Source organism: Xyrauchen texanus, chromosome 10 (genome assembly GCF_025860055.1).
Source record: "Xyrauchen texanus isolate HMW12.3.18 chromosome 10, RBS_HiC_50CHRs, whole genome shotgun sequence".
Taxonomy (NCBI): domain Eukaryota; kingdom Metazoa; phylum Chordata; class Actinopteri; order Cypriniformes; family Catostomidae; genus Xyrauchen; species Xyrauchen texanus.
Window position 1 is genome coordinate 19,954,361 of NC_068285.1, and position 15,393 is coordinate 19,969,753.

The following is a 15,393-nucleotide window of genomic DNA, read 5'->3' on the forward strand; positions in this document are numbered from 1 at the left end:
AAATTTGTTCTACTTAAAAACTTTATTATTAACCTACCCCCCTCTACTGAGTTTAAAACCGTCTTTAATGTTAATTGTTGATTGTCTTTCATCTCAAATTCTTCAATTATCTTACTTCTTTCTTCAGAATATTTATTACACTTAATAAGTACATGCTCCACTGTTTCTCTGATTCCACACCATTCACATAATCCTGTAGGATGTTTTCCTATTATTTGCATTGTTGAATTAAGTCCTGTATGTCCTAGTCTTAATCTAGAAATAATACAGTCTTCCTTCCTTCTCCCACTTGAATTCCTTCCTCTACCTACCAATGGTTGTATTAAATATAAATGTCTACCTTTTTCCTCATTATCCCAATACGATTGCCAATTTTATTTATCCCCCGTTTAATTATTGATTTGATTTCTAATTTACTATACCTAATTTGCATATCTATATTTTCCTTTGCCATAGACTGTTTTGCTAGTTTATCTGCTTCTTCATTTCCAGACACTCCGGTATGTGCCGTAACCCATAAAAACTGAACTATCTTATTTTTTTGTTGCATCATGAACAACATCTGTAAGATTTCCAAAACAATATCCTGTCTAGTATCTGATTTTTGAACTTCCAGGCACCTCAAGGCTGAACTTGAATCTGAGCATATTAAAGTTTTACTTAGCCCCATTTCATTTATTTTATTAAGTGCTATCATAATTGCTAGTAGCTCTCCTGTAAACACAGATACATGATCTGATATTCTTTCCCCTCTTGCCACTTTCAATCTGGGAATGATATACTGCGTGGTGTTGCTTTCTAGTCCCTCTGTTACTAGTTAGTAGGGATGGGCGATACCAAACTTATTTTCTTTTCGATCTACCAAAACATTCAAGTCCGTCGATACTGATACTTCTATAATTGTATTTTAAATTTTTTAGATTTCTTGGAATGAGGGGTATACCGTCGATACCGATACGTTTATTAAATTGATTGTTTTTTTTGTTAGATTTCTTGGGATAATGTGGGTAATATAATTTTTTTTGTCATAATTCAAGTCACACACACACACACACACGCGCGCGCGCGTTTGTGTTTCCATGTTTTATGGGGACTTTCCATAGACAATGGTTTTTATACTGTACAAACTATATAATCTATCCCCTACCCCTAAACCAAACCCTCGCAGAAAACGTTCTGCATTTTTACATTTTCAAAAAACAAAATTTAGTATAATTTATAAGCTGACAAAATGTCCCCACAAGGTAAAACATTTTGGGTTTTACTATCCTTATGGGGACATTTGGTCCCCACAAAGTGATAAATACACACACACACACACACACACATATGAGCCTAAACAGAACATAATATTTATTTATAATAAATCATATTTATTTATTTAGCCCTGTGTTATGTTTTAGTGCTCAACTACAATTAATGGCACTTTTATCAATGATGTAAGCCTGTTCATGTATGAAAAGTTATATAAAAAATATTCACCAGTGTTCAGATCGATGTACACACTTGAGATAAGGGGTAGATATGGAGTGGTGGTGGCGTAGTGGCTAAAGCACAGGTCTGTTAATCAGCAAGTTTGCTGGTTTGAACCCATGGCCACCACCATTGTGTCCTTGAGCGAGGCACTTAACTCCAGGTTGCTCCAGGGGGATTGTCCCTGTAATAATTGCACTGTAAGTTGCTTTGGATAAAAGCGTCTGCCAAATGCATAAATGAGATAAACCCAAGACTGCCAAGTTTAATGGGTTGTATTCGTTTTAGGTTTCAAAAACATAATTGTGGATAAGAAATAGGATAAATGCTTATTGCATTGTGTTGAACAGAAGAATGCACAACTGTAAGAAGATTTTTTTTAAAGTTATGATCATTCTTTGTATTTATGGAGTACAGGGAGGTTTGGTTCATAAAAAATTTAATAAAATTAGAATTCTGTTGTTACGTGTATGAATATACACCCAATATGAATAAAGGGTAATATCATGTCTGCCTTTATGCAAACTAACACAAAAAGATGGTAAGTAGACAGCTGATTATGTGTAATAGTGCATATAATCAGAGGCGTTGCTATAGACATAAAGCTCTACTGGGACACAGGCCCCCCATTACTCGTATCACTTTTTTTTTTCTTTCTTGAAAGCCTGCTGTGTGCAAGAAGTGTGAAACACAATGCACTATACAAACCTCCCTTGCTTAACCCACTATTCCTACACTGCAACAAGTACTGGTAAAGGTAAACATGTAGAGATATTAACCTTTATGAAAATATTTAACATACTGTACATGAACATTCTCAACATGTTTTACGGCATAAAAGGCATACACTGCATATGCAAATAACAAAACCGGAGAAAACATTCTTGCACATTTGCATTCTTCTATATTACACATTACACATCAGGAAAACCCAACTTCAGACAAAACAGCCTCAGACGAAACTGCTTTAGACAAAAAGGTCTCAGAATGAGCAGAGTTGGTCAAGTCAAGTCAAGTCATTTTTATTTGTATAGCGCCTTTCACAACACACATCGTTTCAAAGCAGCTTTACAGAATATCAGCATTAACAGACGATAAAACTGAAATATCTATAAAGTCGATTAATCATCATTGTGTAATTTAGATAAAATAAGATTTTTAATAGTGTTTAAAAATAATTAAATGATAATTGTATTAATAACCCCAATGAGCAAGCTGTAGGTGACTGTGGCAAGGAACACAAAACTCCATAAGATGTTGATTAATGGAGAAAAATAACCTTGGGAGAAACCAGACTCACTGTGGGGGCCAGTTCCCATCTGGCTAACATCATGAATGTAATGTAAATATTAATTATGTATAGGTAAAATCTTGGTTTAAAATTATTAAACTAAGTGTTAAGGGTCAGTGATTAAACATTGATTGTGTTTGAACTGTAAGATTAATGACCAAAGTCTTTGAAGTCCATCTTGATTAATTGCAGAAGTTCACATAGATGAAATTGTCCTTGTTAATTGGCTGATGAAGGCTTTTGCTGGCAATAGTTAGTCTAAGCATTTCATTTCAAGATCGTAGTCCATAAATAGACAGAGGTGATGCAGGTTGGAGTTGGCATCATTTCATCCTCTGAAGTCCGTCATAATAGATTGAAGTGATGTTTGGCTGGCACCGGCTGCATTTAGTCATCATTATTCTGCGACATGTAACAGTGGAGTCCAACATGAAGCAGGAATGGTGCTGGATCCAGCCGGTTCTGGTGACTTCAGGATAGTAGTCCCGAGGTTGAGACAGGGAAACAAATAAAAAGATGTAAGCGTAGATGCCATTTAATTTATTGCAGAGTTAGAGATCATGCTCAATGTTTCTGCCTGGTTTCTGGTTCCGACAGACCTAACTAAAGCAGCCTAATTGTGGGTTGGAGGATAAATTAGGTGTATGCCTGGCTAAATAGATAAGTCTTTAGTCTAAACTTAAACTGAGAGAGTATGTCTGCATCTCGAACAGTGTATGGGAGACTATTCCATAGTTTAGGAGCCAAATATGAAAAGGATCTTCCTCCTTTAGTGGATTTTGATATTCTAGGAACTATTAATAGGCCAGAATATTGCGATCTTAATGAACGTGTTGGAATGGTCGCTAGGCAGAGTTGGTAGATAACTGAAGTTTGGTTGCTAGCCAGCTGAGTTATCTCTAACTTTATAAATGCAGAAGTGTTATTTCTATAAATTAATAACTAGCTAGCTAACATAATTGGTGTAAGTTAAAACTGATGTTTGAAACTCATTAAGTTTACTTGCAACAACTCAAAACAAGCCAAACTATAGTCCTTTTTAGTCGCTAGGTAAATAGCACACAGCTGGCATAGTTACTGCCAACTGTTTATGTAGCATCCTAAACTAGCATTAGCAAATTCAATTATTAATTTCATATCCAAAATATTGATTCATTGTTATCATACACAATCAAAGACTACTACAGAACACAAACATTTGTTTATTTTCTCTGCAATTCCATAATTCCACAATTTCATCTGATGTCTGAAACCTGACTCTGACGGCTGAGGATGTAGTTTGTTTATCAAGTCTTACTGCCCACAAACTCAACTCTGCTTTTTCTACTTTCTGTTTTTCTACAGGCAGATAAGTCTGATCTTTTACCAAGCAGGCTCACCGAATTAAAAACGTAATTACGTGTAAATAATGATCGCTAATAAAGCCGCAGTACAGAATCACCTACCAATTATGTGTTCTCCAAATATTACACAATATGCATAATTCATTGAAAAGAACAACAATGAACTTACTTTGAAAATACAGTCGTGTGCAATTATGAACGATGAGGCAGAAATCAGAATATAATTTTCTTAATTTAAAGTGCACGTTTGTTTCCTCAGTCACATTGCACATGTGTTGCGAAAGTGGTAATTGATTATTAAATTCTGTAATCAATACATTGAAGTTTCACTGTAAGATTGGCACACACCCCTAAAAACTACTATTAGCTCAAGCCCCTAGAGCCACTCCTTCTGCACATGCCTGAATTGTCTGAAGAGGTGGGCATACAGTGAATTTATGAAAGACCCCCCATAAACAATAAAAAATAAAAACACATGCACCCTGTGACGAGGAGCAGGGCTTGGTGGGCTGGCGCAGTCACCTAATCATCAGGAGAGAGTGATAAAGTGTGTGTGTGTGTGCGTGTGCAAAACTTTATGTTGACTGCTCTGCCGAGTCCCAGCTCCTCCTTTCCTGCAGCTCCATGCACATTTAGGGAGAATCACTGTAAACTTTAAAAATAAATAAATAATAATAATATTATTGAACACAACCCCGCCTCCCCTGCTTCCTTTCCCCAGTACAGTTGCTGCATTGTGGACAAGGACAGAGACAGACAATTCATCCATACAATATTACATAGAGTCAATTAAAACACTTCCCTTATCCTGGGTTGGCAAGACCCCTCCCAGGGGTATGAAGTTCAGGAGAGGGTGATTCCCAGTGGCCAACGAAGTCACACAAGGATAATATTCAGTTTGTGTCCTTTGGCTGTGACTGATACCAGTAAAGACCACTGTCTTGCACAATAGCCATATTAAAGCAGGTAACGTAATGACATATGTTGTAATGTTCTCCATTCAGAGGTTCTGGAGACAATAAAGCAGAGACGTCCCTAACTTAGCTTCCTCACCTGTGTTACTGAGGGCACAGTGATTATGCTGTGTAGGCCCTGCCTGCTGCACTGGAGGTGCTAATGGACTTGAAACAAAATTCAGGTCCATTTTCTCTGTGGTTAACCTGGTTCAGCCTGGTCCACTGGCTGAGATGGAGGATCCGACTGTTCCAGTAATGGTGGTTGCCCATGCTCTTCATTTTCATCAAGTCTCTCTGAAAAAAATCAAGGAACATATATTTTTAAACGGTTATAATGAACCACCATAGTAGTCCCACCCCTTATTGGTCCCAATCGATACAACATATCAGACAATCGTTCCAAGATCTTATAAGGCCCCTTGTAATTTCTCTGCAACTTGAAACAAACTCTTTTTTTCTGAGCCTTGTTTCCAAGCCACACCATTTCACCCACTGAATACTGTACCTTGGCTCGAAAATCAAAACACTTCTTCTGTTGATTAGAAGCATGTGACTGATATTGCCTTAATGATTCTGACACTGTAGATAAGGTATCAGCTATACGCTCCACGTATTCACTTGGAGAGTAAAATGTCTCTTCTAAATTCACATTCAGCATAACATCCACAGACAGTACCATTTCTCTCCCAAACAACACCCTATAAGGTGTAAAACCAGTAGAAGCATGAACACTACTACGGTAGGCTATCATCACATAAGACAATAAAGAATCTTAGTTTTGTTGTTTTTTATCCACGAAAAGTGACAACATGGAAAGAAAAGTCCTAGTGAACCATTCAATAAGACCATCTGATTGGGGTTATACAGGGAGGTCCGAGTTTTGTTTATCTCCAACAACATACAAAGCTCCTGAAAAAGTATGGATTCAAAATTACAGCCCTGATCAGAGTGGAGGCTCCGCGAGAACTCCATAATGAACTTCCAAAATGAAAGAACTGCTTAGGAACAAAGGATACCTGTGCTCCTGTGTCTACTAATAAACATGTTTCCAGCACTTCCACTTTGCCGTATACCCCAGCACCAATAAACCTGAAGGGAGCAGGCCAATCTAAACTTTCAATCAACACCTGATCTATCATGCCCGCCCCTTCACGTTTCCCTGAACATATGGACAATCTTTCTTAAAATGGCGAGTACAGCCGCACTCCCAACATGCCTCTCCTCATTCTTGATTCCCCTCTAGTCAAGGTGGTCTTATATCTCGTTGATTAGAGGGTTGGTGGGGTGGGGGGTTGGAGCAACACATTTAATGTCAGTTCCTGTTAATTTTTTACGGTGACTTGCAGGATTCTGACTTCTTGACGAAGCCCTTCCACAACTACTAACAGCGCTTGTATTTGACCAATTGCTAGATGACATCGCATTTTCAGTGCACAATGCATTTAATGTCAGTTCCTGTTTTTTACGGTGACTTGCAGGGTTTTGACTTCTTGACGAAGCCCTTCCACAACTAATAACAGCGCTTGTATTTGACCAATCGCTAGATGACATAGCATTTTCACAGCACACCGCACACTCTTGCAATAGAATTGGTATTATTGCGCTCTAATTCTCTAATTAATTCAAGTTCTGATGCCAAATTTCTTGCACCTTCCAACGTTGCTGGTTTGGCACTACGAAGATGAATGCATGTATCAGCACAACCTATGTGAGCAATAAAAGGGTCTCGGGCAAGTAAGTCTCTTGTAGCATTATCTACAGACACTGACACTATTCCAATCAATGCTTTCACATGGCTCCAGATATTTGCCCATTGCCATTTTCAATTGTCCAAAATCCTGTCCAGCTTCATAAGGCAAACCACAATAAATATCACGTGCACGACCAGAAAATAGCATCGATATGAATTTACATTTTATTCCCTCATCCCAGCCATTTATTTCTGCTGCATTTCAAACTGTTCTGACCATTCTGACCACTCACGGGCAGTACCCGTAAATGTTTCAGGCATAAATACTGGACAGGATGCAGCATTTAACTGTCTATTAATGGCCATTTCTGCTCATGCATACCCCATATCAGGGTTCAGCCTTCTCTGGATTATGGCTGTGGTTCTGTCATTTAAAAGGTTTTAATAACTCTTAATCTATCAATCTATAAAGTTCAAGCAAACACCCAGACTGTTTCACAAAAACAGTTTTCTTTATTAAACAACTTCAGATTAAAGAGTCCAGGCTGCAATACATATACAGGGAAGGTTGCTGTCCTTTTCTGCATTTTGCTGCCCCCTTCGGCATATCACAGCCCAATTTTGTGGCCCGATCTGCATAACGCAGCAGCTCATTTCAGCTTATTATGGCCCATGTGGCCCTGATCGGCCCCAAATTGCATTGGCCCACCAGGAAAATGCCTGGTATGCCAGAATACCAATCCAGCCCTGTTCATGACATGTTAACGAGCTTGCACATTGTAATTAATCATCACCATCGCTGTATAAATGACACTATCATTCGTTTTCGTTGAAGATATTCAAATGTACAGTGTTTTTATAACAGATTAATAGAAATATGACAAATGTCCAAAATCCTTATAAAGGGAGCATAAAAGTAATCCAAGATTCCAGAAGTTAAATCCATGTGTTCAGACACGGTATAATAAGTGAGGGTGAGAAACAGATACATCTTTAAGTCATTTTTATCATAAATTCTCCTCCCTGCCCAGGAGGGGATGATATGCATGAAGAATGTGAATGACCAAAAACAGAAGGAGAATGTGAAAGTGGATGTTACGTCCCTATGTACACTCACCTAAAGGATTATTAGGAACACCATACAAATACTGTGTTTGACCCCCTTTCGCCTTCAGAACTGCCTTAATTCTACGTGGCATTGATTCAACAAGGTGCTGAAAGCATTCTTTAGAAATGTTGGCCCATATTGATAGGATAGCATCTTGCAGTTGATGGAGATTTGTGGGATGCACATCCAGGGCACGAAGCTCCCGTTCCACCACATCCCAAAGATGCTCTATTGGGTTGAGATCTGGTGACTGTGGGGGCCATTTTAGTACAGTGAACTCATTGTCATGTTCAAGAAACCAATTTGAAATGATTCGAGCTTTGTGACATGGTGCATTATCCTGCTGGAAGTAGCCATCAGAGGATGGGTACATGGTGGCCATAAAGGGATGGACATGGTCAGAAACAATGCTCAGGTATGCCGTGGCATTTAAACGATGCCCAGTTGGCACTAAGGGGCCTAAAGTGTGCCAAGAAAACATCCCCCACACCATTACACCACCACCACCAGCCTGCACAGTGGTAACAAGGCATGATGGATCCATGTTCTCATTCTTTTTACGCCAAATTCTGACTCTAGCATCTGAATGTCTCAACAGAAATCGAGACTCATCAGACCAGGCAACATTTTTCCAGTCTTCAACTGTCCAATTTTGGTGAGCTCTTGCAAATTGTAGCCTCTTTTTCCTATTTGTAGTGGAGATGAGTGGTACCCGGTGGGGTCTTCTGCTGTTGTAGCCCATCCGCCTCAAGGTTGTGCGTGTTGTGGCTTCACAAATGCTTTGCTGCATACCTCGGTTGTAACGAGTGGTTATTTCAGGCAAAGTTGCTCTTCTATCAGCTTGAATCAGTCGGCCCATTCTCCTCTGACATCTAGCATCAACAAGGCATTTTCGCCCACAGGACTGCCGCATACTGGATGTTTTTCCCTTTTCACACCATTCTTTGTAAACCCTAGAAATGGTTGTGTGTGAAAATCCCAGTAACTGAGCAGATTGTGAAATACTCAGACCGGCCCGTCTGGCACCAACAACCATGCCACGCTCAAAATTGCTTACATCACATTTCTTTCCCATTCTGACATTCAGTTTGGAGTTCAGGAGATTGTCTTGACCAGGACCACACCCCTAAATGCATTGAAGCAACTGCCATGTGATTGGTTGATTAGATAATTGCATTAATGAGAAATTGAACAGGTGTTCCTAATAATCCTTTAGGTGAGTGTATGTACTAAGTCAAGCACAGCCTTCCATTGATCATCTGTTAATTCCTCACCGAGATCGTTCTCCCAAAGTCTCCTGACACCCTGCAAAGAGTGCAGGGAGATATTGAGTATGCTGTTGTAAATAATCTAAATTAGACCTTTATGAGTAGGGGATAACGAAAGGATATGGTCAACCGTGTTGCTCACTGGAAAATCTGGAAAGGGGGTTATACTTTTCTGGACAAAGTGTTTAATTTGGAGAAATCTAAAGAAGTGAGACTTTGGTAAATAATTGAGAAAGTTGGGCAAATGATCCGAACTTGCCATCCACATAAAGATTGGAAATAGATTTAATGCCCTTCAAGGACCAAGTTCCAAAGGTAGAATCTGAGAGAGAAGGAGGGAAGTTATAATTCATCTTTATGGGAGAATACACAGACGTTGTCTGCAACTTAAAATGTCTTCTAAATTGAGACCAAATTCTAATAGAGTGATAGACCACTGGGTTAGCGCAGAACTGACTTTGAGGGTGAGGAGATGGGGCACATAGTATGGAGCCTAGATCAAATGAGCTAGAGGAAAACTCCATTTGCATCCAGGCCTCGCATCCGTTGGGACAACCTCTTCCAATCCAGTGTAACATTGTCTTTATATTACATGCCCAATAATAGTAAATGAAATTAGGTAGAGCTAGGCCAGCAAGCTTTTTAGGTCTTTGGAGGGTGCTTCTTTTGATTCTGGGTGGTTTACCGTTCCAAATAAATGAAGATACACTCCTCTCCAATGAACTAAATAATAATTTTTTAATCAGAATGGGGATATTTTGAAAGAGGTAAAGACATTTTGGTAACATAACATTTTAATAAGATTAATTCGGCTTGCTAAGGACAGCGAGAGATTCAGCCATCTAGCCATGTCTTTTTTACATTTTTCAAACAAGACGTTAAAATTCTTAGTGAAGAGGGACAAAAAAGCAGGAGTGATCTCTACCCCAAGATATTTGAAGCCCTTGTTGACAATTCTAAATGGGAAATGTGATGCAGTGATTAAAGTGGCTGCCTGATTAAGCGGAAACATCTAGCTTTTTTCTAAATTGATTTTATAGCCGGAGAGATTCCCCGGAAGTCCCCAGATTGTCTAAGAGCAATGGCCAGCGGCTCAATGGCAATGGCGAAGAGCAGAAGAGACAGACTGCAGCCTTGACTTGTGCCTCTGCCAAGACAGAAATGCTCTGATTGCTGTCCATTAGTAATTACTGTGGCTTTAGGGTGAGAGTAGAGGAGTTTTATCCAGGAGATGAAGGAATCTTCAAACCCATATTTTTTTAAGGTTGCAAACAAATATTGCCATTCAACTTGGTCGAACGCTTTTTCAGCGATATAACCATTTCCGGAGAGCGGGACAGAGGAGAATAAACAATGTTGAAAAGCCTTCTAAAATTTGAGTCTATTTAGGATGAAGCCAGTTTGGTCTGCTGCGATAATTTGTGGGATAACTGTCTCCAATCTAGCCACGAGAACCTTGGATATGATTTTGTAATCCATATTTAGCAGAGAGACTGGGCAGTAGGAGGAGCACTGAAGTGGATTTTTACCCCCTTTTGTCGTAGGTTTGGTGGGAGCTGTCCAGATGACAGAGATTCATTAAACATGGCTTGGAGCAGATGGCATAGCGTGGATGCAAATTTTTTATACAATTCGGAGGAATACCCATCCGGACCAGGAGTCTTGTTGCATTTCAAGGAATTGATAGCTTTTAGAATCTCTGCCTTGGAGATCGCACCTCCCAGTAATAGCTGGGGCAGAAGGAAAGTGAATGTTATCAAAGAAGTGATTGAGCTGTGAAAAGTTATCATCACATTCAGAGCTGTATAATTTACTGTAGTATTGTTTGAAGGTGTCGTTAATTTCCAAGTGGTCTGTCACGGTCTCCCCTGTTTGACTATAAATCTTAGGAATAATGCGAGATGATTGGGCTTGGCGAGCTTGCTGGGCTGTTAATCAGAAGGTCGTTGGTTTGAACCCCACGGCCACCACCATTGTGCCGTTGAGTAAGGCACTTAACTCCAGGTTGCTCCGGGGGGATTGTCCCTGTAATAATTGCACTGTAAGTCGCTTTGGATAAAAGCGTCTGCCAAATGCATAAATGTAAATGTAAATGTACACAGTTAAAAACGCCTCCTATTATCAACTTATAATTGTTATCACAGGGAATGGTGGAGAACAGTTTTCTAATCTACCTCTGTAATGGGATCAATGGAAAGGAGGAGGCGACAACTGGCTTGACAATATAAACAATAGTTTTAATGATAAACTTAAAAGACAACATAAACGCACACATGACGGACATGTCCGTAAACGATCTCTCTCTCCCGCACGATCCTCTGCAGTCGACCTTTATCCCTCACGGAGGCTTGATTAGCCTAATACGGGACCGGGTGTGTAGGATCACGACCCGGCCCTGCCCTCCACCCTGCCACATTCCTCCCTCGTTCACTCAGGCTGGGGAGCCCCCAGCATGACGTACACCCCCCCTTTTCCCTGGGGGAGGGCGTGCCCTAAGCCCCATCTGCCAGCAGGTCATCCCCATCTACCTGGAATAGGGAGGGGACAAGAGGTGGGGAACAGAAATAATTAAACTGGGGGGGTACTTCCTTTAACTTCCTGTCCAAAATAATACTGTAAAATTTAATAGAGAGGGAAAAGGCCAACGCAGAGTGGCAGTGAGAGAGAGAGAGAGGAGAGACCTACTCACCGGTTCTCCGATACACCATTGCATGGTCCCCTGGGTGGACGACAGTGTCGAGGCAACAGGCATCCCTCCTCCTTCCCGGGCTTCGGCACCAGTGCCTTTATCCCTCACGGACGCTTGATTAGCCTAATACGGGACCGGGTGTGTAGGATCACGACCCTGCCCCAGCCTCCGCCCTGCCACAACCTCCTTTAGGTGATTCGTCTTCTGTCTCCTTTGATGTTAGCAAACATATTGCATTGGTGCTGCAATTTAGAGAATCATAGGTAGATTCATATTTTAGTGCATTTGAGCGCATTGCTTCAGCTCTTCATGTAGACTCTCTGCTATTCTCCATGCTTATAAGCTGGTTCCTGAGGCATACCGACAGAGGTTTTGAAGTCATAAAAAAAATACGAACCAGACGTATGTGGAGTTCACAAGTGAGAAAGGGATTTAATTTGATAAATGGTGTACCTCAAGTAAAGTTGATGGTTATGAGTCGTTAAGGGAGTTAGTATTGCTTGAAGAATGTGTGGTGGGTTATCTTAATGAGCAAAAGGTAACCTCATTGTCACAAGCAGCAGTATTATCTGATGAGTTTGTGTTAACAAATAAAATGTTTACACTTCGACATGTGCAGAGAAGTCTCTAGCTGTTTATTCTCAGTCACAGTTCACTCATCCCAAGTCCAATGTTCCCCATCCTAAAGAAGTTTGGGAATATTTCTATTGTCATAAACAGGGACATGTATTCATTTATTTACATTTACATTTACATTTATGCATTTGGCAGACGCTTTTATCCAAAGCGACTTACAGTGCACTTATTACAGGGACAATCCCCCCGGAGCAACTTGGAGTTAAGTGCCTTGCTCAAGGGCCCAACAGTGGCATCTTGGTGGTGCTGGGGCTTGACCCCCTGACCTTCTGGTCAGTAACCCTGAGCCTCAACCACTGAGCCACCACTGCCCCGTGTGCCCCACCACTGCCCCATTCGCGTATTGTTCTACTTTAAAACGCAAACACCAACCGCAAAGCAAGTACGGTAGCCATTGAGGTAATTCCTGATTCTAGTTATCGTTCTTTTCTTCTGAAAGGGATAATCTCGTTAAGTGGGAAGATCCAAGAGAGGTTCAGATGCTTAGAGACATGGGCACAGTCATTCATTGCTGATGATGTTTTACCCTTGTCTAATGAAACTTTTTGTGAAATTTGTGAAAGTTGCTGTGAGGCCAGCACTTCCTGTAAAGGGAGTAGATTTCATTCTTGGGAATGACCCGGCAGGCAGAAAAGCGATGCCGATGTTAGAAGTCCTTGACAAGCCGAAGACGATTTGTGATTCAGCAGAACTACCTAGCACATACCCTGGTGTTTTTCTGCATGCACGGTCACACGTGCTCAGTCACGGAAAATGGGTGATGTGGTAAGTTTGTCAGATTCAATATTTGCTCATGATTTTGCTAATAACACTCTCTCAGAAAGTGTTTCACTTCCGAAGTCACAGTCAGAAAAAGCTATAAGTTACTTGTGCGCAGAGTATTACTGCCCAGAAAGAAGATTCGTCTCTTAGAAAATCCTTTGCTTCTGTGGTGGGAAATCTCCAGATGATGCTAGAGTTAAGAAAACTGGTTTCTTTATTGAAAATGACTTGCTGATGAGAATGTGGTGTGCCAACACTGATCAAGAGTTGGACTGGAATGTTGTATACCAAATTGTTGTTCCTTCCTCTTATTGTCAACATGTGTTGTGTTTTGCTATGATCATCAGCTGTCTGTTCATTTGGGAGTTACAAAGACCTTCTATAGGAGTGGTGGTGGTGTAATGTTCTAATGCACATAACTGGTAAACTGGTAATCAGAAGGTTGGTGGTTCGATCCCCACAGTCACCACCATTGTGTCCTTGAGCAAGGCACTTAACTCCAGGTTGCTCTGGGGGGATTGTCCCTGTAATAAGTGCTCTGTAAGTCGCTTTGGATAAAAGCGTCTGCCAAATGCATAAATGTAAATGTAAAATGTATAGGATATTGAGGCATTTCTTTTGGCCAGGGTTGAAAAAAGATGTTGCCAAGTACTGTCGTACCTGTTATACCTGTCAATTCGTAGGGAAGCTGAATCAGGGGATTCCCCTTGTGCCACTCTCTCCTATTCCAGTGACGGAAGAACCTTTTGAACACTTAATAGTGGATTGTGTTGGTCTGTTGCCTAAGACCAGATTGGGAAATCAGTTTTTGCGTTCTATGATGTGTGTGGCCATTAGATTTCCTGAGGCAATTCCTTTATGAAAAATCACTGCATCTGTTATTATTAAAGTGCTGGTTAAGTTCTTCTCCACATTTGGACTGCCAAAGACTATACAGAGAGATCAAGGTACACGTTTTTTGTCAAAATTGTTTGTATAAGTAAGTAATTCTCTCTCCATAAATCATTGAGTCGCCAGTGCATACCATCCGAAAGTCAGGGCGCACTGGAACGCTTTCATGAGACTCTGAAATTGATGTTGCATAAATACTGCCTGGAGACAGGTAGGGATTGGGATGAGGGAGTTCTTGTTTGCTGTGTTCAAATCAAAACAGTACAAGAATCTTTGGGGTTTAGACCAGCAGAACTTGTGTTTGGTCATAATGTTAGAGGACCTTTAAACTCCTAAAAGAACAGATGTTAGAGGTGGATTTGAAACCCGAAACTAATGTATTGGAGTATGTTAATACGTTTCGAGACCGATTACATACTGCCTGTTCTCTTGCTAAAGAGTCTCTAGCTGCAGCGCAGAACGGAATGAAAACCTGGTTTGATCGGAAATCGGTTGCTCGATCTTTTCTGCCTGGTGATAAAGTGCTTGTCCTGTTGCATGTTCCAGGGTCTGCTCTGTCCGCTCGTTTCTTTGGCCCTTATTTTGTTACAAAGAAAATAAGTGATACGGATTATGTAATTCGTACTCTGGATAGAAAACGCCAGACTCGACTTTAATATATCAACATGTTAAATGTGTATCACGCCAGAACTGAAGCTCCAGTAGGAATTACAGAACAGACTGTGATGCCCATTATTTCCTCTGTGCCTGTAACATTGGATGTAGCTTTATCTCCTGGAATTTCATGTATTGATGAGGATGGTTTAGTGCTGCGTATTGCTGCTTCACATTGCGCTATATTATCAAATTCAGAGATACTGAAAAATCTTCCATTTCATCTTACTCATTTATCTGTAGACCAGAGTTCTGACATGCAATTAATCAATGATTCTCTTAGACTTTTCAGTGAAGTTCCTACCCAAACCTCTGTTTTCCCCATAACATTAATGTATACTGTGCCAGTCCTATTAAGCAGCATGCTTACCGTGTTAATGTCGTAAAGAGGGCTCTTATAAAACAAGAAGTAAGTTATTTACTGGAAAATGGACTAGACAAAAGCAGCTGTAGTCCTTGGAGTTCTCCATGCTTGCTTGTTCCCATACCTGATGGAACATTCCAATTCTGTACTGATTACCATAAGGTGAACTCTGTAACAGTGTCCGATAGTTATCCTTTTCCCCGCATGGAAGATTGTATAGACAAGGTAGGTTCAGCACATTTTGTGAGTCAATTGGATTTATTAAAGG